We start from the raw sequence: 25,876 nt of genomic DNA on the forward strand, positions 1-25,876 counted from the left end.
AGAGTCATGATAGCCCAGTGTATATGACCTCTGCCTTTGACAGAGAGCGTAGATCTTTAGATGGGCCCGAAGCGTCGCGTAATTGCCATTTGTTTCGCAAATACTTACCGATGGAAAGTAGCACCTTTCCTCCTTATTCGTGTTGCGGCTTGTGTTTTTCGTCGGTATCAACTCATATTCGGCTCACTGCTGAGCTCGAGTCTCCTCTCAGAATGAGAGGGGTTAGGCCAATAGTCCACCACGCTGTCCCAATGCGAATTGGCAGACTCCACACACGCAGAGAATTAAGAAATTATCTGGTATGCAGGTTTCCTCACGATGTTTTCCTTCACCGTTTGAGACACGTGATATTTAATTTCTTAAAATGCACACAACTGAAAAGTTGGAGGTTCATGCCCCGGACCGGATTCGAACCCACACCCTCCGGAATCGGAGGCATAGGTCATATCCACTGGGTTATCACGGCTCGCTTGTGTTTTTACATTTCCAAAATGAACATGAAGGCATAATTAAGGGATTAAACAAGAAAAAACCGTAAAATATTTTTTTTAAATCCACGTCCACTCACAGCATGCGCTCGTTGCGTACTAAAAATAAGATGTGCGTGCACGTCTTTGAGTAATGACTAACATTGTGCGTTCTTTTATATGTTGGGGCCCATCTAACGATTTATATCGTTGCATGCACCTTCAACTTTTTAGTTGTACCTGCATTTTACGAAATTAAGTATCACCTTTCTCAAACTAAGAAGGAAAAACAACGTGAGGAAACCTGTATAACTGAAGAATTAGAATTTTCTTTTTTCTGCGTGTGTGAAATTTGCCGCATTGGGCCAGTGTGGTGGACTATTAGCCTAACTCGAGTTATTGTGAGAGGAGACTCGTGCTCAATAATGACCAGAATATGGGTTCTTAATTCTATATTATACTGGTAATATTAGAAAATTAGTTTTATTTTTCTAAAAAGCTTCGAAAAAACTCCACGTTGGCAAGTCGCGGTTATAAACAATGAAATCTTCCGGTTTATTTAACACTTTTTTGGTTGAACCCAGTACTTCAAAATCCAGCGCTGAGCACTTTAACAACTATGCCTACAACCTATACTCTAGACAGAGAGATAATAATAATGTTGTATCTAAACGAAAATACGAAATCACGTCAGCAAAGTGCAGAAAATTATATAACATAACAGCTGAGTTCTCAAACAAGTGGGTGCAAAGTTATACCTAGGGTTACCACTGCAATTTCTCAAATTATTTTAATTTTAATAATTAATCGTTGGTCCAAAATAACGAGCATGTCCTTTTTCTGACTTCCAATCTTGAAGGCCTGTTGTTCCATTATTTTGTGGCAGAGGAAACACCTCGAGCAGGTTTTGACGGCCTCCGGTACGACGTCGTGTAGAAACCGAAAGAGGTGTGGATTTCATCCTCCTCCTAACAAGTAAGCCCGTCTTAGATTGTATCATCAATTACTATCAGGTGAGATTGTAGTCAAGGGCTAACTTGTAAAAAGGTCCCAGGTCTTGTGACCTTGGGTGTATATTTAAGGGATCCCTTTAGAATGCATAAACACTCACGTTCTCTGCCTGACATGTTCTCCATGCCCACGCTTAACTATTTATGACTAAAGCGACGGGACGGTATCTACGCTACCTGACAAATAACTGAGCTCAAGTCATCAAATACCCTCTTATTACCAACACTGATACCTCCCCTCTACAATAACATAAATAATGAATGTTATATAATATATAACATTTATTATGTATAATACCAAATGTAATCGACCTGAACTTGTAACACTGGTTACGAGTCCTTTTTCAAAATAATATATTAAGATGTTGAGCTTTTCTTTCTTTCAAAAAATTTCATATGCAACCCGGATTTGAACTCTCTCTTTGCCAGCCCTACGCTATATCCTCCAGACGATGCGTCGCCAAGTGTAAGCTCCGTGCTCAGGTGTGAACGCGCGAGCAGCAGTCAGCGAATGCTTCCTGTTGACAAATCGTCGTTTTATTACTTACCAGGTACACATTACAATATACGAGTATTATAAATTAGCTTACAATATGTACTTGTACTTTGCTCATACTTCTTATTTGTTACATTGTTCGACTTATTACAGCTCGAGCCTACAATTAAAAAATAATTAATAAAATAAAATTATAATTAAAATGAGCGAAACATTGTATTTTTTTAAACAATTGAACTGGGTTTAACAGTTTGGTGTTAGTACATCCCCGTAGAGAATTATGATATCTTGAACTACGAGTCCGTTTTGCATCCACATTTCTATTCCTTAAGGCAAAAGTATAGATTTGCCGCAATACTCAAAATTTTGTCGGGGTATTTTTAAATATTTACTGATAGATATATTTTTGCTACAGAAAATGGCAGTTACAAACAATTGCCTTTGGGCATTTCATCTTAATTTTCGCATCCACAATTATTCAAATGATTATAAATTTCAAATTTAAATTATTTCCAAATTAACCTTTAGGTAGGTGGTGCTTCTAAAGCGTTAATTTCATTTTATAACCTTATTGTTAAAGTGATTTAAATATATGGCTAATTTGGGAAGAAAGATATAATAAAAACACACTTTTCACATGAAAACCTTTAATACTTGGATATTGGCAAATCAACCAATGATATTTTGGATGCACGTATGCCTCAGGTAATGAGCCGTGATAGTTTGGTAGATATGACCTTTGCCTCCGATTCCGGAGGTTGTGTGTCTCCAACTTTTCAGTTGTACGCATTTTTAGGAAGATAAATATCAAGTGTCTCAGAAGGAGAAGGAGGTGAGGGAAACCTGCATACCAGAGAATTTTCTTAATTCTCAGCGTGTGTGGAGTTTACCAATCCGCATTGGGCTGGCGTGGTGGACTATGGGTTGATAATGGTGATGATGATGCCTCAGGTGGCTTGTCACTTATATGCATACTAGCTGACGCCGCGCGGTTTCACCCGCGTGGTTCCCGTTCCCGTAGGAATATGGGGATAATATATAACCTATAGCCTTCCTCGATAAATGGGCTATCTAACACTGAAAGAATTTTTCAAATCGGACCAGTAGTTCCTGAGATTAGCGCGTTCAATCAAACAAACAAACAAACTATAGCTTTATAATATTAGTATAGATGAACTCTTGCGCCGTTATAGGCAATGACTATCCACTTAACATCAGGTGGTGCTATTGCTCCATCTACTATTACTTTAACGAAGACTGAGGAATGAGTGTGTAAGAGTAAATCTGAAAGTGGCGCTAGAGAGAAATTGAAGAGTAAATGTTTATGTGTAATGCGGAGTATGTCATGAAGAATGTTGAAATCCCAAGAGAAAAATGTGTAAAACAGGACATGTGTGTAAAAGGAGTAGATGATAAGTTGACGAATTATAAAAGTGTGTGAGGCGACCCTGTATCGGAAAGCACAGTGTTCGTTAACCACCCACTAGGTGGACCGAGGACATCAAGCGGGTTACAGGGAGCTGCTGGATGTTGGCGGTTAGAGACCGTTTTGTTTGGAAGCCATGCAAGAGGTCTATGTCCAGCAACGGACGTCCAGTGGCTGTTAATGATGGTGATCATGACTTAAGTGGGATAAGGTAAAGGAGATGATGAGCAAGAGTTCTCAATTAGTAGCTACACTATTAAAATTGTCCTTTTTGAGATTTTATAGCGATCAATTTCAATACAATGAAATCAGCCTACAAAAATAACATTATAATCATTTTAACTTGGAACTCCCCGTAAAAAGATCCTTTATTAAGAAACATTTTCGTTGAAGTAAAATAAATTAAAGTCAAGGGTCATTTGATAATAAGGCTTCCTTGGTGGAACGAAAGATGTTCTGCAAATAGAGCCAGCTAATTTGGACGACACACTTTTAAACGGCATGTAATAAAAGCTAATGGATCCGAGTCTACGATTCCTGGCTCCCATTTTCTCGGCCGACGTGCCGCCACGTTAATTAGAATTTTGGCTGACGTTTTTATAAAACGGAAAAACAATCTCGGACAGGTAAGGAATCTTCCTTGTAGGATAAAAATGAGTTTGTTAGCAAATTGGACAGTTGGCAGATTTGTTTATAGTAGGGGAGCCCGGTGTGCTAAATTTGCAGTTACTAAAGCACCATGGGAATCGATTACATGGTAGAAATAATAAATGCCTATATAATTTTTCGCTTTCAGCGCTGGGGTAATAAATTTCAGACTTTAAAGAAATTTTTATTACTTTGGCTTACTGAAATCATCAGAAAACGTGAGCGATTATTCAGGAGATTATTTCATTCAAAATAAGTAAAAAAATAACCACGATGGTGGCTGGTTAACAGAAATATAAGGGTTTTATTTTGTAACCTCTCTCATTCCATTACGTTACGCTTAAATCGTCAGATTTTCAAAATGCACACCTTTTAGCTATCAACTCACCTACCTTATCTTAATATGGTTAAGTATTTCTGAAGTTAGTTTTATTTTTGGTTGCCCGAAACATACTCACCAATATTAAAGGCTCCTATTTGGTGGAGGTAGTAACCAACGTGCAAGGTATACTTCCAGTTCATCTGTTGCGCTCGAGTAACTGCAAAAATCCCCTCTTCGGCTCCCCTACTATTATGTTGTAGACATTTGAGTGATACAACGCTACAAAAACTTCTTTTTACTAATAAATCATTTATTACTAGTAGGTACTATTTACTAAATTTTTTATGGGTTTTAAACCTTTAATTTATTTCATTACAACCACATTCATAACTTAATATAACTGTAAAATTGTCTATCATTAAATATTTTTTAAGATAAAAACAAAAAAATAATAAGAAGGTAACTTGGATTTTTTTTCATTACTTTGTTTATTCTCATTATTATTTGGAGAGGTAACACGACATACAATGATGAATGGTACTTCGAAATATACTTTGAATATTCCAGATGGTTTACGGAAAAACAGCTTCTTAATAAATAATGTTGGAATATTACCTACGTTGTTTATTAGATATATTACAATATTGTTATAATAAATTTAGCTTTTTTGTAGTTTTTTTGCAGTTTGCCTAACGTTTGTGTATTATTTCAATAGTTCACTTGTTTATCAATACTTTATAGCCTCAATAGCTCGACGGTAAGAGCGGTCGGACTCATCACCGAGGGGTGGTGGTTCGATCCCGCCCCGTTGGTCTATTGACATACCCACTCTTATTACAGTCTTTCCCGACTGGAGGGCAAATATTCTTTAAAAAAAAACGCGTCATTGATGAGCAAAACTAAACACAGGCAAAAAACGTGGACTTAGTGAACTCTGTTCCCTTATTGAATGGTGCTGAGGTCAGTTCTAAGACCTCGTTATGGTAGTCCAAGTCCGGGTCTTCCAGTACAAGATATTAATATTGATTGAATGATACGAATGCCTTTCAGACTTGACATGTGCGCAATAATCTTTATCAAAAAACGGCATCAAAATTGGACCGGTTTCGAGTATCGGTTTGTACAAACATCCTCTCAACCACAAGTGCTCTTTGTTCTGTGCCCTCACCCCAAATATAACCTCTTCGTACTACGTACCATCGTGTTCACGAATAAAAAGAAAAAAACAGATGATTTCAAAAAATAAATCATTAATAACAGTAGGCACGTCCATTTACCTAATCTCGGTATAAAAACATTTCTTTGTAAATCGGTTTGTGCTAAAATTAGCCAATTAGCAGGGCCATCGTCACGTAATTCAAAACTAATTAAGAAAGGAAAGCGTCGGCAACAATGCCCACTCCGAGAGTAAATGGACTTCGCAGATATTCGGAGTAAAGTGACTCGGAACGCTTAACTTTTGTATTGAGTTAATTGAGGGTTCCGTATATAAACAACATCCTATTTATACAGCCTTGAAACATTAATGGCGACATCTTAATATCTTATGAATCTCATAAATGGGAAAGTTTTTGTTTGTTTTCTTTTTTTTTAAACCGCATTTTCCTCCAGCGAATAGGAGTGACTGCCTCTCCTAGTCGCTGAGCAAGAACCAAACCTTAGATCTTTCGCATTTGAGTCCGAAATCGAGTATGAGGTATGTTTTATTACATCTGTAACAGTAACTATTCAAAAACCGTTATAAATATTCGCATATGTTAATGTTGTTGATAAGAGACACTTCTACTTCTTGCGGCTATGAAAGTTTTTTTTTTATGCAATATAGGCCAGCGCTTGACTACAATTTTTTTTTATTTTTTATTCTTTACTAGTTAGCCCTTGACTACAATCTTACCTGATGGTAAGTGATGATGCAATCTAAGATGGAACCGGGCTAACTTAGGAGGAGGATGAAAATCCACACCCCTTTCGATTTCTACACGGCATCGTACCAGAACGCTAAATCGCTTGGCGGTATGTCTTTGCCGGTAGGGTAACTAGCCACGGTCAAAGCCTCCCACCAGCCTTCTTTAATCATAAACGGTCTAGGCCAACTAAAAAAAATGTAATCCGACTTATAGTTTTATAGATGTACGCGAACAAACAAACAGATATACAAACATATACTTATGAAAGACACACGTGTTTGGAGCAAAGCTTACACAAAAACTATGTAATTATGACAGTATATACGGGAAGAATTGATAACATACTTTTTGAAATTGGTTAAATGTTAACCTACTTTTTTGAAAGTCGGTTAAAAAGAAGACGTGCACCTTACGAAATGCTTGCGAATGATACGCCGACCGCATTCATTCGAATATCTCAATGCATGCTACCAGAGTCAGGAATTTGTGTCCGTTCTTATACGTCTCGGTGCCACATGCCGGTGAGAATTCACCTGCGAACCCCTGAAACGAGATACTCGTCGCTCGATCGCTCGTGTGGGGTTGAATTCTTGTGTGTAATACATATTATAGACCAAGAGCTAGTGATATCAATTAATAGGCTAGTTGACACTCTTTTTAAACGGTCTTAAATAGTAAATTCATTATCGTGCGTGATTATTGTTTTTTTTTCATATTTTTTTTGATACGTGATTACATGACAATTTAAGTTTTATAAATATGTTTTTGACAATACGAGCCAAAACGCCTGTTGGCCATGATGGTCTATATTTCAAATTTTTCATGACGTCACTATAGCAAATCCCTTACAAATGGAGCGTTTGACAAAAATATTAATCAAGAATTAGTTTGACGTTTAGTACCTACATCAAGTTACATTGTGACGTCACAAAATGGACGACTACATTTTTGACGTTTGGGAAATTCGAAAAAATACATGTATTTTAAATTGAGTTTTTTTTATAAATCCTTAACTTTTATTAAATAATATCCATGTATTGCGGACCTTTATTCTATGCTTATTCCATGTACCTACTATGCAAAATTAATATTGTTTATATTAAATTTGATATGAGTCAACTACCCTATTATGTAAACAAGATTTTATTTATCAAAACAAAGTTTTTTTTTATTTTTTACAAGTTAGCCCTTGACTACAATTTCACCTGATGGTAAGTGATGATGCAGTCTAAGACGAAAGCGGGCTAACTTGTTTTGGAGGAGGATGAAAATCCACACCCCTTTCGGTTTCTACACGGCATCGTACCGGAACGCTAAATCGCTTGGCGGTACGTCTTTGCCGGTAGGGTGGTAACTAGTCACAGCCGAAGCCTCCCACCAGCCAGACCTGGACCAATTAAGAAAATCTCAATTTGCCCAGCCGGGGATCGAACCCAGGACCTCCGTTTTGTAAATCCACCGCGCATACCACTGCGCCACGGAGGCCGTCAAATTAAGAAAATCAATTTAAGGGTTCTGTACCTTACAAGGTAAGAACGGTTCCTTGATCATTGAAATTAAACAGAAAATGGATTCGATTGCTAACATCTTCATCATCATCACTGCCAATGAATGCCCACAGCCTGGACATGACCTCTTTAAGGATTTCCAAACACCCCAATCGTGAGCGGCTTTCATACAGCGGCTGACGTCAAGGGGGTTATACGTTGCCCCTATTATTACGTATTGGCGGAATTGTTTCGAAAGAAACCACGCAAACAAAAAAAGTAACGCAACACTCAATACAATACAAATCTAAATGGATCTATTTATAAACTGTTTTGAAACTCATTTATTTTTAAAATGTTTATTTTTCATCGTATTTGAATATAACTTACTCCAATGATATTAAATACTGTTAGATATGTTACTAGCGCATGAAAAATGAGGCGCTCATTTAACAAAATGTATGGAAATAACGAATCGTCGAACCTGTATAACTTGGTTCAGAGCCACCCGACAACTTTTATGCCATTTATTTATTTATTTATTTATTCGGAAACCAACATTGTATACAAAAAACTCATGACTAATTAAACATAAACTGCATTAAAAAGTAATATGCTACATTGTACACCCCACTTACAGGCTAACTCAACATGCGTTTATTTAGCTATTGCTCCAAATGGCTAATTCTAACGAGTCGTGCCATTTTTTTTTGTTGGCCGGCACTTTCAAAAAGAGCCCAAAAATGTATGGAGCGTGAATTATCTCCTTTATACACAACTCCATGTAAGTTGTGGTCAACAATGGACGTTATTTAAACAAATAATACATAAATATCGCCTACATTATCGAGTTGTGTGTTCAGGAAATGTAAAAACTATATACATATATGGAATATAATGGAATTCAAGACAAAATTGTACATGTGTGCGCTCAATATTGTAGCCTATTTATTATACGGATCACTTTCTGCGGTGATTTTGTATGGACGTAACCGATCTATATAGTATAAAATTATCATTGACTTCCTCCTTATTTATTTACTTTAAAACTACCTTCAATCGGCACAAAAATCCTCATACAAAACCATGATCTCATCAATCTTCGTTCCTTATAATTTTGTTCATAATCATTTTAGTGGTCGGAAAATAGGGAATCCTAGTTGTTATACAATTTTACCTCATAAATTGCTCCAATAAAGGCCTGCTTAGCTAAGCGACCCTTATTTTCTCGCGTGACTTGGAACTTTCCTAAACTTTTCTTACATGAAACCTGTTATCGGTTACTATTTTATTGTTAAATTTGGGCGATGTAATTACGAGCATAAACATTATATGCAATCGCGTTTACGGAAAGGCCTCTAACGATTTCCTCGAAGTATTCTTGTAGCGTTCATTAGGGGAAGCGGGTTACCTTACCCCTTCGAAACTTTTTAATATTATAACCAAACGTAATAGTACATACCAGTGGCGAAGGATGAAATGTTGACGAAGGTAAGCCGTCCCAAAGAAAAGGAAATTAATACCGCTTGCTACAAACTCCGGTATTATACATCCATACATATATATTCATTACAATAATTAATTTTTAAAAGGTAACCCGTTAGGAATCGACCTCTATAGACTATAGGTACATACCAATAAAGAAAAAGCCGATTAATCTCAACTCCGAAAGGTAATGGGTTCGATCCCTATTATTTATTCTATACTAATATTATACCTATATCTATCTATTTATCTATACTCGTCGTCGTCGTCATCAACCCATATTCGGCTCACTGCTGAGCTCGAGTCTCCTCAGAATGAGAGGGATAAGGCCTATAGTCCACCACGCTGGCCCAATGCGAATTGGCAGACTTCACACACGCAGAGAATTAAGATAATTCTCTGGTATGCAGGTTTTCCTTCACCGTTTGAGACACGTGATATTTAAGGCAGAGGTCATAACCACTGGGATATCAAGGCTCTTTATACTACTATATAGTACTTATAGGTAAAATATAATTATTGAAAATTGATATGGGACGGAGGAGAATCAGTATAACTGTTTAAGTAGAGCAGAAGAGAAAATACCGACCGAATTGAGAACCTCCTCCTTTTTGAAGTCGGTTAAAAATAATTTTTAAGATTATTTAGTCTTTCTACCTATACACGGGATGCCTAAAACAACAAATTTAAAAATGGAATCACGAGGTAATAACATAGTTTACCTTTCCCTTACAAATGAAATAAAACTTATTAATTACACATAATTATAATTATTGATAATTGAGAAGGGATGGAGGAGAATTAGTATAACTGTTTAAGTAGAGCAGAAGAGAAAATAATTTTTAAACTTATTTAGTCACGGGAAGCCTGAAACAAAAAAATTCAAAATGGAATCACGAGGTAATAACACAGTTTACCTTTCCCTTACCTGAATAACACAGTTTACCTTTCCCTTTCATTCGGATTTCAGCAGCGTTTCTCAACAGGTGGGCCTGAAAATGAACATGGGCAAAACAAAAATAATGTGTAATGCTCATGTATCGCTCCACCCAGTTATAGTTGAGAACGCTGCACTCGAAATTGTAGACGAATACATATACCTAGGACATATGATCCAGTTAGGTAGGTCCAATTTCGAGAAAGAGGTGAACCGTCGAATCCAACTCGGCTGGGCTGCATTCGGGAAGCTTCGCGACATCTTTTCGTCCGAAATTCCTCAGTGCCTGAAGACAAAAGTCTTCGAACAGTGCGTGTTGCCAGTGATGACCTATGGTTCCGAGACTTGGTCGCTAACTATGGGCCTCATAAGAAGGCTTAGAGTCACACAGCGGGCGATGGAACGAGCTATGTTAGGAGTATCTCTGCGTGATCGAATCAGAAATGAGGAGATCCGCAGAAGAACCAAAGTCACCGACATAGCTCAACGAGTTGCGAAGCTGAAGTGGCAATGGGCAGGGCACATAGTTCGAAGAGCCGATGGACGTTGGGGTCCCAAAGTGCTGGAATGGCGACCCCGCACTAGTAAGCGCAGTGTTGGCCGACCCCCCACCAGGTGGACTGACGACATCAAGCGAGTCGCAGGGATTCGCTGGATGCAGGCGGCTCAGTATCGTGATGTTTGGAAGTCCCTACAAAAGGCCTATGTCCTGCAGTGGACGTCCATCGGCTGATATGATGATGATGATGACCTTTCCCTTACCTGAGGGTAGATACACAATAATATTATTGTTTTTATATCGAGCGTATTCGCTGGGGCAACATCGTTCACTTAAGCATATTAGAGGGTACGTCAAACTTTAGTCCGCCGAGATAGCAATGAAAAAATTCAACCACTAGAGAATTGAACTTTCTGGACAGTGTAGTTCAAAATTAAGTTATCTTTATGTACATTTCAACCGCAATTTATGTTTCATTTTCAATCCCGTGTCGAAGGGTTATAATTTATTTATTAAAACTAAGAGTTGTAAGGTGAATTAACCCTAACTTTTTCTCGACATATTGTTTTTTAGGGTTCCTTACCTCAAAACACAAGATGTTTTATTGTTTTGTATTTTGTTTGTTTTCCGTATTTTGTCTTTAACTTTGTTGTCCGTATGGCAGTTTGTAAGGATTTTTATTTCGGAAATGCGTAGAGGTTTGACGCGTTTAGGTTTGGCCTCCATGGATAGTGGATATGAGCGGTAGATTTACAAGGTTTTGGGTTCGATCCCCGGGTGGGCCAATTGAAGTTTTCTTAATTGGTTCGGGTCTGGCTGGTGGGAGGCTTCGACCGTGACTAGTTACCACTAGTTAGTACCCTACAGGCAAAGACGTGCCGCCAAGCGATTTAGCGTTCCAGTACGATGTCGTGTAGAAACCAAAATGCGTGTGGATTTTCATCCATCGCCTAACAAGTTAGCCCGCTTGCATCTTGGATTGCATCATCACTTACCATCAAATGAGATTGCAATTAAGGGCTAACTTCTAAAGAATAAAAAAAGGTAACAAGATTAAATTTACCGTACTCAGGACTATGGTCACGAGAAAATTTTAAAGCTATACATTTGTAATAAAATATTTGAAAAAATAGAACCGAAATTCTGGAAAACCTCGTAAAAAACTGCGCTTTTCCATTCCTGAACTATTTATAATGATCCTTTGTACGGAACCTTCGGTGAATGACTCTGACTCACACTTTTCAGGTTTTTTTTGAAGCTTACAAATATTAAAATTGACCACACTTTTTATATCTTTTATTTAAATTTTCACTTACATTTTCTTCACTTCACTTAATACTAGCCTAGCTCTTCCAATCTACCTCGTCCCGTACCTTTATTCAGTTTGAGAAAAGTTTGTAACTAACTCGTGAAAATATTGGAAACGAACGAACAAAAAAAACGACAAAATAACGGTCAAGTGGCGGTCTCGATCGAGCCTTGTTAGTTCGAGGGAGAGTTTAGGATAATTTATTTGTAAAAACTTTTGACAAAATTTCGATGTAAATCCCTTCCGAATTCGGAAAAGACTGTAATTCATTTTTACAAGTTCTTATTTAACTTGCTCTGTTAGTTGATTATTTAAATGCTCTTCAAAAAGGTTTACTTGAGTATGTTTAGTCATCATAATAATGCTCTTTAAAAAGGTTTACTTAAGTATTATCAGTCATCATTACGATGGACGTCCATTGTTGGAAAAGATTGTCTGTAGGAATTTCGAAAAAACCAAGGTTTTTTTTATTTTTTTTTTTACATAATTATTAGCCCTTGACTATAATCTCACCTGATGGTAAGTGATGATGCAATCTAAGATGGAAGCGGGCTAACTTGTTAGGAGTATAGGATGAAATTCACACTTCTTCCGTTTTCTACACTACGTCGAACCGGAACGCTAAATCGCTTGGCGGTACTTGTTTCTCGGTAGGGTGGTAACTAGCCACGGCCGAAACACTTCCACCACCCAGACCTAGACCAATTAAAAAAATCTCAATAGGCCCAGCCGGGGATCGAACCCAGGACCTACGTCTTGTAAATCCACCGTGCATACCACTGCGCCATGGAGGCCGCCGTTACTAACACTCGCTTAATTTCATGGGAAGTCGACTATCACTGCGCTTCGCCATTACAACAACTTGGGACCCCAACATCCATAGGATCTTAAAACTATGTGCCCCGTCCATTCCACTTCAGCTTCGCAGCTCGTTGAGCTATGTGTGACTTAGGTTCTTTTCCAGAGCTCCTTATTTCTGATTCGATCACGCAGAGAAACTTTAAGCATACCTAACATTCTATCGTCCATTGAATGACTCTTATAGCTTTCATAATGAGGCTAATAGCGACCAAGCTAGTGTGTGCCTATGATTTTCAATCACTCTGTAATATGACACCATTAAACCAGTCTGATGACTATTGACGGAGTATGAAATGGACTACTGGTTAGGGTGCCGTTGTCCGTCAAAAAATATTTAAGTTTGATATTCATTTTGATGTAACTTTACATCACAACCTCAGAATACAGAAAAATATCACAACACACTACTCTGAAGTCTGAACTATCTGACAGCTTGTTAGATGAAATATTAGACCTTTTAAAATGGCACCCGTCATAGCACCGAATATCGAATCGCTTCATCAGGTTTCTTTACAGAAACCATGCATAATGTTTTTTTTTGAGAGATTACGATGAGTGCTATGAAAGCGTCTATTACTTTATCTGTATTTCATTACAAAATGTCATTTTCAAAATTTATCACTATCGTGAGTGTTATTCATATTAATTTATTATAAAAAACGGCTAAAACTCACGTGATCAGTCTGGATCGTGCCGCGTAGCAAGAACCAGCTCATGACTAAGAGCCCCGTATGGGTTCGAGACTATTTGGGAATACTCGTTGACGTTGTTTAGTTTTTTAGAAAATAAATTTTTTGACTTACCAAAAAATTTATTTTCCCAGAGACAGTGGGATGAGCCGCTCTGCAGACTGGTAAGAGAGGAACTCATTAGTACCTCCTCCAACGCTGCGGAGCGTGCCCGTTTGCTGGCTGTGGGAGAATGGGAATCGGGACTTTGGCTACAAGCAATTCCTTCGTCCAGCACTGGTACCTTGCTGGACGACACAACATTCCGTATCGCCACCTGCCTTCGCTTAGGCGCTCCGTGTGTTTCTCCGCATCGCTGTATCTGTGGAGAGCTAGTCGATATACTCGGACACCACGGTCTTTCTTGCAGTAGGAGTACTGGCCGTATTCCGCGGCACGCTAGCCTGAACGACATCATACGTCGTGCTCTTGTCACCGCCGGCGTGCCAGCCGTTTTGGAACCTAACGGTTTGGCGCGTGACGATGGTAAGAGACCAGACGGCATGTCTCTGATGCCATGGAAGATGGGTAGGCCTTTGGTGTGGGACGCGACTTGCGTAGACACCCTTGCGCCTTCACATCTTCCTGGTACGATGGGATGTGCAGGCGCTGCTGCTGCATCAGCAGAGACCCTCAAGCGGCGCAAATATAGCAATCTCGTCGGAGATTACATATTTGAGCCGTTTGCGGTCGAAACACTAGGACCGTGGGGTCCGAGTACACGCTTTCTTTACAAAGAAATTGCAAAGCGTTTAATCGACACCTCCCGTGACCAGAAGGCTGGCCTATATTTAGGCCAAAGAATTAGTATTGCCATACAACGTGGCAATACTGCCAGCCTTCTGGGCACTTTACCTATGATCGTCGATTCGGACGAATTCTACGACGCCTGAGCCTTTAGATATAGTTTAAATTTAGTATATTTTCTTTTTAATTTTTATAATATGTAGTTATAGATATTTAGGTACGTAGTTTTAATATTATTGTAAAACTTTATAAATTTGAATGAATAAAAATTAAAAAAAAGTAAAAAAAAAAAAAAAATTATTACAATGTGTCACGATTAATATTTTATGACATAAATGTAGATAAACATTTTAAATAATCTTACCTACATTATGATTCCACTAGCGGAATAAATGTATTTAGCTGGCTGGGTATCTAGGCTAGAAGGGTGTATTAAATAATTTGCATCGCCGAGCGTGGCGCTAATTATCCGGGTACAACATCTGCGACGTGCTGGGTTATGAATAAAACCTGTCATATGTCTTACTTACCTTATCTACCCGTGGGTTTATTAACAATAAAAATCGTACTAACATTAAACAAAAAAAGTTGTTCTGATGGATGTTTATAAAAAATAAAACACTAATAAGAATATTTTGTTTTCAGGCAGACAATATCGTGGGAAGAAATATCAGTAATATAATAACCATCATTAACAGCCTATTTTAATGGTCCTCTACATGGCCGGGCCTCCCTCCTTATAGGAGAGGAAATATGGAGCTTAGACCTACCACGCTGCTTCAATGGGAGTTGGTGTTAATTATAAATGACCACCAACGATGGCATAACGTGCTCTGAGGCATAATGCCATGATTTTTACTGAAAAAATCCTAATTAAAGAAAAGCGACCCCGCATTAGAAAGCGTAGCGTAGTGTTGGTTGACCCCTCACCAGGTGGACTGACGACATCAAGCGAGTAGCAGGTTCGCTGGATGCAGGCAGCTCAGGATCGTGATGTTTGGAAGTCCCTACAAATGGACTATGTCGTGCAGTGGACGTCCTTCATGATGATGATGACGATGATGATGATGATGAAAAGCTTAGTAAATATTCCATGATCCGATTCAAGATTCTGGACCTAGGACCTCGTGATAAACTAACGAAACTACTTAGACTAACCACAGGAACAAAGACGCAATCAAGCAGGTGCGAAAATCAAAGTTTAAGATTACCATATTTTTTTATAAAGGTGTCTTGAAGTAAATAAATACTTTTAGTATTTATTTACTGAGGTACCAAAACATAACCCTATAGTACGGGGTCGCTTTGATACCTTAAAAAGGAAAACGGAATGTCTTAAAGCTGTAAAAACGCAAAGATACGCCCGTCTATACAGAACCCTCGGTGGGCGAGTCAGGCTAGCACACGCCACTATTAAAAATTACTAAAAATAATGATACTATCAAAGAAATAACTTTGAAAAACTTGGAGACTCAATAGAATCCCAAACGATTATAGCGTCGCCCAAATCGCTCACTAAGCAGGTCGAGTGGCGAAAATGTTGACGAAGATCAAAGAAACAAGTGTTACGATCTGATATCGATGTTAATAAGTCAGTAAAACGTCGCTCAAGTGAAAGCAATCTCTTTTTATAGCTCCCAGTTCGACGGAATTCGGCCCTACAAAGTATTTCCCTGTTAACATTTTGTATATGTTAAGTCATCATTCATCTAACCTGTGGACACGGACCAACCATTTAAGTTACTGTTTAGTGACTAGTAATAGTGTAGGGTTAAGTGCTACATGAAAGATCACGTGAACAAAGTGACTTAAAGTAATAATGAAAGACCAAGATAAAGTTAAAAATAAATAAATAATAATAACTATTTTCTTACTGTTGCTTAATTAATCAAATTGCTTGCTGCTTTTCAAATTGCTGCAATCAAGAATAAATAAAAAAGTTGAGCATCTCATCAAAATGAAGCTACTCACGGAAAAATAACTTGAACTGTAATCAATTGTAAAAATGTTCCACGGTTCCTGGGCTATTAGGTAGTTATCGTTAATTATTTTTGGAACTGTACAGTTAAACATACGGTCATATTTATATTACAATTACAATTAACTAGCTGACGCCGCGCAGTTTCACCCATAGGAATACGAGAATAATATAGCCTACAGTATTCCTCAATAAATAGGCTATCTAACACAGAAATAATTTTTCAAATAGGACCAGTAGTTTCTGAGATTAGCGCGTTCAATCAAACAAACAAACTCTTCAGCTTTATAATATTAGTATAGATAATATGATATGGATCAAGATTACAAGTAATGAACTAATTACCTACTGTGTAGAATTTCGCTATACATGTGCAGTTAAATTGGTTTTATACAGAACCAAACACTTGATGATTATTTATTTATTCATTCATTTGCATCGTAACATTTGTATGAATTTTATCTCGAAAAATATGGTTACAGTGAAACTATGAGGAAAAACAAATTTCCACAATAATTTTTTTGGAGGCTGAATAAAGGCTTTACGGGCTTATTGTCATGGAGTTTTGAATATTTGTGTACAGGTTCACATTTTTAAAAATATTCCACAAACTATTCATACGTTTCGTAAAAGAATCAGAACTGTATATCAATTCAGGCTTTCAGGGAAAACTGTTTTTTATCAACATTGGCAACCCATATTCGGCTCACTATTGAGCACGAGTTGTTGTCTCAGAATGAGACGATTTTGTCCACCACGCTGGCCCAATTCCGATTGACAGACTTCACACACGCAGAGAATTAAGAAAATTCTCAAGTATACAGGTTTCCTCACTATGCCTTCACCGTTTGAGACACGTGATATTTAATTTCTTAAAATGCACTTAACTGAAAAGTTGGAGGTGTCCCAGACCGCATTCGAACCTACGCCATCCGAATCGAAGGCATAGGTCTTATCCACTGGGCTATCACGTCTCAAATAATTAATTACTACATCCAAATTGGTATTTCCTTGGTTCAGGATAACAGTCTCGATTGACATCATCGGCCATTCCCGAACGTTTATTGATAACGTTGTTAAGCGCGTAATTAATCGACGAGTCGATATAATTTGTCTTCGTCGTGGAGAAAATAGCTAATTCCCACACATTTGAAACACAATGGCTGCCCGCTCTTATTGATTACCGTCTATTGTTCATTCTCGGCTGTCCCAAATAATAACCTTGACACTGTTAGTGCTATAAAGGTACTTGCATACTAACCAACCGGAAACACAACTAAACTTGACAGTTTAGTTGTCGTCAACGTAAAAGTTGTCGTTGTCGTTGAGGTTAGAACTACAAAGATGATTACAAATCAAATATTATTAACCTTCTTCTTTTCTCTTGGGCCTTTTCCGCACTAGGCTATTAATTGGCATTATGCGTAAAATATTATATGTAGATGTAAAAAAATCATACTTTCGTCTTGATGCGTTTTTCAATTTGAAATTGTCAAGTTTTATATTTTTAAAGTATGATACACGAACATTGGCATTGGTAATTTTAAACTTACGAATGTCAGCTTGAATAAAAAAAAGTAAAATTAACTTAAAATAATTTCTAGGATAGCATCTAAAATAAATCGACACGTAAAATATTTTAAAAATAATTAATAATTTAAATTATTTATCATTTACATTATTTTACATGCACGGTGCTACGTCATTTTCCTTATTACTATCATGCATTAAGTGTTATTTAAATTATTAGTAATCTTAATGACAAAACTTAACTAAACATTATCGTTGCGGCCTCACTAGTGGGCGAATACCTTTTAAAAGCTACCGTTTATCGATAAATGAGCCGTGATTATTATTGTTTACTTTATCGATGAGTTGATGTGCCGTCGATGATATTACAGGAATGATAAGATCTATCGGTTTTTATCGACACTTCGTAAAATGTGAAGGTAAAAAATAAAATGTCATTTGATTTTGATCTTTTGTGTGAAAGAATTAAGTATTAGTTTAGCGTGATTGACATTACATGCAATCACAGCGTTTAACCAGTACAGCTTTATTGTTTCTGAGCACGACACAATTCCGCATAAAATATTTTACTTGACAATCTTTAAAACAACAATAATTACGGTTTAATCGAAAAGTATTCTTAAAAAAACACTGTAATGTCGTTACAAAATTATAATATTAATATTATTAAAATCTGTGTTTCACAGCATTTAAAATGTAAAATTATTCCATTTTAATCCTGATGGCGAGAAAATATGTTTTTAAACAAAATTTATTTTCAATTTACAAGTCGTTAAATCAAATTTTCTCTTGCGACAGTATACATTTTTGGTTTTACTGTTAAAAATTATAAAAAAACATACAAATTATAAAAACAAACAGGGATACCTAGAGCTAAAATCACAACTAATTCTCATACGTGGGTAGTAGATACCCAATACTTTTATGTATTTTTTACGTTTAAAATAAGTACACCAGACCGCTATCAAAATTCCTTTTTACATTCACGAAAAGCAGCTACTTTGATGATATTTACATACATTTAATATTTTCCCACGCCGTCCCTGAAATATTATTTTGCTTCGAAATGTTATGTATTATGCAAAATACGGCAACAGTATTTTTAGAGTTCCGTAGACGAACAGAAAACTGCTTTTTGCTTTGGTTGTATTTTTTGCGATACATAAATTCTTAAGTTGTGATTAACGGGTCGTAGCAACTTTTAAGATTGGGCTAGGTACCTACATTCGGAACACAGATAAATAGATTAAATGGAACAAGTCCAATAAAAAATACTTCTATTTTTTAAATTTCTTTTTGACTAATTGTAATTCTCACTCGCCTGAAGTCCTTCTCGTCAGAAATCATATATTAGGTACCTATTTTTTTAATAACTGTTTTAGCTTTTATGAAAACGACCAAATAAAGTTGATTCATATTAATTAATATACCTATTGAGCTAATACTGAATATAAGTAAAGTTATTTTTTTTTTTTCACTAAATAATATAATATAAATTAATATAAATTTACCTTAAAACTAAACTTTGTCGTGATGGTAATTTTATTTTTCTTCTATTTATTTTTTAACAATATTTAATGCTTACTTACGTTATGTATGCGTTATGTAAGGAGTCATGCGTTATTTTGTTGACCGCGGAACCCAATCTCGAAATTTTTTTTTATAATTGACCAATTATTTTAACTGTTGAATATTTCGTTTTCTGAATGTTTTTATCTTTTGTAAATAAACCGTGTTATTTATTGATGAAGCTACAGCTATCGTAAGTAATTACAATTTACTGTGGGAACATAAGCTTACGAACTTTTTATAAAATCGCGAAAATCGGGCTATCATGATAGCAAGTGAATGTTCACAGGCACACAATCTTGCAAATGGTCCCAGTCTAGATTCGAACAGTAATGATCAAATTGATATTGCTTTTTGAACTTTATGATTATCTACTAATTGCCAAAATGTAAAAGAAGACCAACCTTGTTAAGACCATCAATAGAATATATTTGACGACAGCTACTGTTTGCTTCAAACATTATGATGGCTAAGATTGCAGGCAAAAGGAGGCGTAAGAAGGAAAAAGAAAGAAGGAAGAATCCTGGAAAGGAAATATAAGGGAGGATATAAGAGATACTGGCATAAAGACAGTCGGAGAACTTACCTAGTAGACCTAGTTTCCTGACCACCGACCTACTCTTTATGAAGAATGAGATATAATCCTACTACTCGTAATACTATTAAGCTGAAAAGTTTTTTTTTAAGAAAAGAATGTTTTGCCATATTTTTTTTACAATATGACCAATATTCCCATTCCCCTCCAACTAGTCGGGAAAGACTGTGCAATGAGTACGACAATAGACCAACGGGGCGGGGATCGAACCACCATCCCTCGGTGATGAGTCCAACCGCACTTACCGTTGAGCTATTGAAGCTATAAATATTTTTGTAAGGTTTTATATTTCGTTTATTTTTTAATGGTCGTTATAAGCTCCGAAACTACTGGACCGATTTTAAAAATTCTTTGACCAATGGCAAGCTACATTATCAGTGAGTAACATAGGCTGTATGTTACAATCGTACTCCCACATGAAATTGAAACTACTTGTTAAAACCGCAGGGGGTAGTAAAACATATAGAGCTTACTTGTAGAGCCGTAAACAGACGGCGCATACAGAATACGTGAAATAAAAAAAAAATATTACCTAATATTTAAAGTTCAAAATCGTTCGCTGAAAACTTCTGGATCCTACGCCGTAACTTTATAGTGTTTCTAAGTTATTGCATGTCTATGAAAATCTTCGATTTAAAGCTATAAATGTATAAATAAGTAAATAGATGACATTTCACATTGCAATACGTACAATGAACATCCATGGGGATTTGAAACAGTTTAGCATAAAATATTTTAGTCAATGAGTAATTTTACGATTGGGTTTGATCTTTAACTTGGTTTATGTGTAATTTAAATAACAATTTTTGTACTTCATTTTATATTTGTGTTCCTATCTAATTTTGCAAGAATGTATTATTATGAACCGAACTCTAATATTATATTGAAGCTTCAATAAATCCACGGAAAAGAATCTAACTGAGCACCGACTGGTCTAAGGCTCAGGCGCCTACCACTGAACTACCGTGTTGCTGACTAGTTATAGGGGAATGAGAATATAGTTAATTTAATAAAATAAAATATATTTTTCACTACTCTTGCTCAAAAACACTGTCATATTACCACTCCACAGCGGGGCTAAACAAGCATATTAGCCTCTAGGGGCTAAAGTAATTTTGTTTTTTTAATTCTTGTCTGTTACTAGTACTAGCCAAGCACTAGCCTACTATAAAACGGAGGAGGTTTTATTCGAAAATAGAATCATTATATGTAAGGCACTGATTGTTTTAAAAAATAAATAAAAAAACTTTAAATTGGAATGAAATGCAGCGTTCTTGTCTGTGGAATGCGTTTATTTTTTTATTTAATTTTTATTGAGTTGCGAATAGAGCGAGATTTGAAGACATGGGACATCCTTTACGGTGGTAATACCTTTGCCCTTATCTCATGTGAAATAAAATTAAAAAGCGAGAATTTAAAAAAAATTTGGCGTGAATAATACACACTTGATTTTTTTCAGAAATTCATTGTAAATTTGTGACCGTAACTTACATATTTTTCAACAATAATTGTTATTGTTGCCTTCATCTAGTGAGAATGGTGATCCTAATTTGGAGATGGATGAAATTTTCAATCTGTTTCATCAAAGTCGAGACGCATTTACATAAATACTTACCTACGATACCTACGAAAAATTTAATAAGTGAAGAAAACAACAACGAATGGATTCACTTACGAAAGGAGTTCTTTAAACTATTATTTCCCACGTTTACCCCACGTACTCATTATTCATCTTCACAGTAGTCGGAAATTATGTTACCGGGTAAAAGCATCTCCCTTAATATCCAAAATTGTAGACTTTGTACATTTAATTTTCAAGTAAAATAAATCATTGAATATTGTACTAAACTATTTTATTTTCTCGCAATCGTAGTGAAAAGCATAGTGTAACACGTGGGGCTAAACCCATTATAAACTCGGTTTCTATTTAGGCGGCCCTCGCCTTACGTCTCGTGCCCTAAAAATACCTCGTATATAATGGGTCTTTTTAGCCCCTTGTATAACAATCTACTATTTTTTTAAATGATCTAGTGCTCTTGTTTTTAACAATGTTAATATAAAAATATAATACAAAACACTATTAAAAATTTATAAAAAAAGAAACCTTCCCAATGCGGGACATTTGAGTGCCCAAGCAACCGGTGGTCATGGCTCCAGAGTGAGGAACCTCCTCACAATACTCGCCGTTTAAAGAATCGCCTTCTGTATCCGACTCTTGATCCAACAGTTAAGTGAAAGCTTCTTAAGATGCTGGTCGAAGCTTTTCGCTTTAAGACCATTGACTGAAACAACTATTGTAACAATAACAGTTGACTCAACATTCCACATGGCGGTAATCTCGTGAGCAAGATCCAAGTGTTTTGATACTTTTTCTTTTTCGGCTTTAACCAGATTATCGTCATGTGGAACAGTAATATCAACAATTATTGACACGACGCACTGATCGATCGACTAGCTCTTATTTATTACGAATGTTTTTATAACGTATTTTATATAATATCGGCAATCTGTAATCCACTGCTCCTTAATCTGGCTACACATTTTACACACGATTATGTATCACAACGCATCAATGCTAATAAATGAGCAATCAGCTTTGATGTCAACTATCACGTAAAGGCAGTTGACAGAATATTGCCAATATCTGTCATCTCAGTATATTGATAACGTTGTTAAGAACGTAATTAATCGATAGGTCGATACAATTTGTCATCGTCGTGAGGCAGATACAGACCGAGAGCCTGTGCTAGCCTGACATACTTCATTCTAGGAAGGCTGACAATGAAATTGTCAGCCTATGCTCCTACGACATACGTACAATAAAAAATTAAATATCACGTGTCTCAAAAATGTGAAGGAAGCACATCGTGAGGAAACCTTCATACCTGAAAATTTTCTTATTATGTGTGAAGTCTACCAGTCCGCATGGGGCCAGCGTGGACTATTAGCCACATCCCTCTCATTTTAAGAAGAAACTCTTGCTCAACAGGATTTTTCGTAAGGTTACCGCGATGATATGAAACTGGCAATTAGGGGCATGATTTTTCATATTGTGCCAAAGAAAATATTAAAAATATACGCTTTTTGCTTGGACGGTTGAGGATATGGAGCCAAGAAACCCGCTATCTATCTTTCAAAGGCCACCAAAGTCCATACTGATATAATAAAAAGGTAAAGTTTTTGGTATTGTAGAATTATCTCTGAACCTACCGAACCAATTTTGAAAAATCTTTTACCACTAAAAAACTCGTTATTTATTTTTATTTATACTAAAAAACCCTTATTCTCACGGGAACGGGAACTACGCGGGTAAAATCGCGGCCCATCGGCTAGTACCTACTTTATTATTGGATACCGTACTTACCAATGGTAGCATATATTGGGAAAAAATCAGCCTTCTTAGAATGAGGGTGGTCTGGTTATCGCAGGCTCTTAGTCTAATAGCTAATTTCCACACATTTGTGCCACAATAGCGACCAACCCTTATTGATTACCACTCATTGTTCATTCTCGACCGTTCCAAATGATACGCTTAACACTATTTGTACGATAAGAACCGTTGTTTATCGATAAATAGGCTTTGATTGACATGTATTTTATCGACGACATGTCGATAATTTAAAGGAAGTGTTCAGTCTAATAAATTAGCGATTGTGATTTTATTAATGATAGATTGCCTTCAATAATTTTTAATCAGCATGTTTATACTGATATTACAAAGAAGTAAAGTTTCAGTGGTTGTAAGGGGTTATCTCTGGATCTACTGAACCTTTTATAAAAAATATTTTTCCACTAGAAAGTCCCGTTATTAGTAAATGTCAAAGGTTGAATTATATCTCTGTATGCTCAAGGGCCGTGATAGCCCAGTGGATATGACCTCTTCCCCCGATAATCATCATTATCATGCTCAAGGGATCGGGAACTACGTGGGTGAAACTGCGAATCGTCGGCTAGTAATGAATATATCAATCATAATTTCCAACCCTTAGGGTAGAACTTTTTAAAATATAGACCTTATCTAATAAAAAATTAAAAAATGGGACTACTCTATAAAAAAGTTATCAGTGGTTTTACTTTACAATTAATAGGTTAATTAGGTATCAATCATCCCCTGTTTTACTACCCTTAGGATTGGATTTTTTTTGCAAATTTATATAAAACTAAATTCGAATACTTTTCTTAAAATAAAATCAATCAAATAAATTTAATTTAATTATTAATATGTGTTTGTTGTTGGCTGAATAAATAAATATTGATTACTTTAATTTAATTCGAATTCCTCAGTAAAAAGTTACGCGTGTTCATACATAGAAAAATATACACGTTGAAGTGATAACCTTCTGTCCGTTTTTCGTCGGTAGAAGATATATATCAAATTTTAAATAAAATCAAGTATCAATATAAAGATATCAAATAAAAGCCATGAAGACTTTTCTTGTAAGAAAAATCGCAATATTTTTTTTTTGTTGGCCTGACCCGGGATTCAAACCCTGGACCGCATTGTCTGTAGCTGCCATTAAGCAGCTTACCACGGGACCAATGAGGCTTTAGTACTCGTATATACGTAGGAATATGAGTAGGTATCACCACAAGTCACTACCAACCCTTCCGTACTCGCGTAATAAGAGCACAGTAAAAGTGGGCGAGTGTATTGGAAGCTTATTGTTTGTTTACGTGATTGATTAGACAGCTTTTAGACATCAACTTCTAAGCTCTGAGGGGCTCATTTATCATCTCCCGCGGTGGGCAGATCGCGATGTTGAAATTAGTTGATAAAAGCTGATATAAACCGAGCGAATCGAAACTGATTTATCTACACTGAATTATTGTAGGGATGAACACTAATTGAATATTTTAAATTAATTACTTATTGATAATTTTGTTTTTACTAAGTTGTATATTATGATTTCATTTTTAAATTTAATTTTTAGTAGAGGATCTGAGTTAATAAATTATTTAAACAAATAAAAAAACCCGACTGCATAAAGTATAAAAAAACTGAAAAGAAAAAAAAACAAGCTCAGTCCAGAAGTGTAGAAAGCAATTAGAAAACAGTTGGGACCTTAGATCTTGGATAGAATGTTTTCTAATTGCTTTCTACACTTCTGGACTAAACTTGTTATTTTTCTTTTCAGTTTTTTTTATAAATAACTAAAATTAAAACCCAACTTCTTGAGTTATAACAAGATAGCGCCCTTAAAGCAATTCAATTCTTCTTAATGGCTTTCATTTGTGCCAACTGGGCACGGTTTATCTCGCCAGTGTCGAGTAGATGGAGAAGGCACGAAGGAGATCAAAAAGCAACTTTGAATTGACAGCAAACGTCAAATCGACTACTGCATTGAGAACGTCATCAATCCGCCATTATTACCCTTAATAGTTTTGCATTTCTTGGGAGAGAATGAATTTTATTTCGAAAGAATTAAAGTAAATTCGTTGTATACTTAAAAAAAAATCTTTTATTTCCGCCAGGGTAAATTGACTGATCCTGGGTTCCATACAATTTAGGACCATCTCATTTTGAATATTGTATAAACATGGATAAGATAACACTAAAATAATAAAAAACCTAGTTGTTAATTCAGCCTGTCAACTTTATTATTGCTTTATCCAATGATTTACAAACATACCTAATCAGAGTCCAGTAGAACATAGAATCGGTCCATAAACTCAGCTTCAAAGAAAATGTTACCCACACACTCTACCTCGACAAGTTAAATAATAACTTGTAAAAGTATAGCTAATATTAATTTTGTACAAAAGACTGGCTCACGCGGCAAGCGTAAATTCGGTACCAGATGCGAAATATCAAACGCGGAGGAAATTTTTCGCGACACGAAGCCAATATTTTTTAGAATGCTTTGAATTTCGTAAC

The sequence above is a fragment of the Bicyclus anynana genome, chromosome 12, assembly GCF_947172395.1.
Source record: "Bicyclus anynana chromosome 12, ilBicAnyn1.1, whole genome shotgun sequence".
Taxonomy (NCBI): domain Eukaryota; kingdom Metazoa; phylum Arthropoda; class Insecta; order Lepidoptera; family Nymphalidae; genus Bicyclus; species Bicyclus anynana.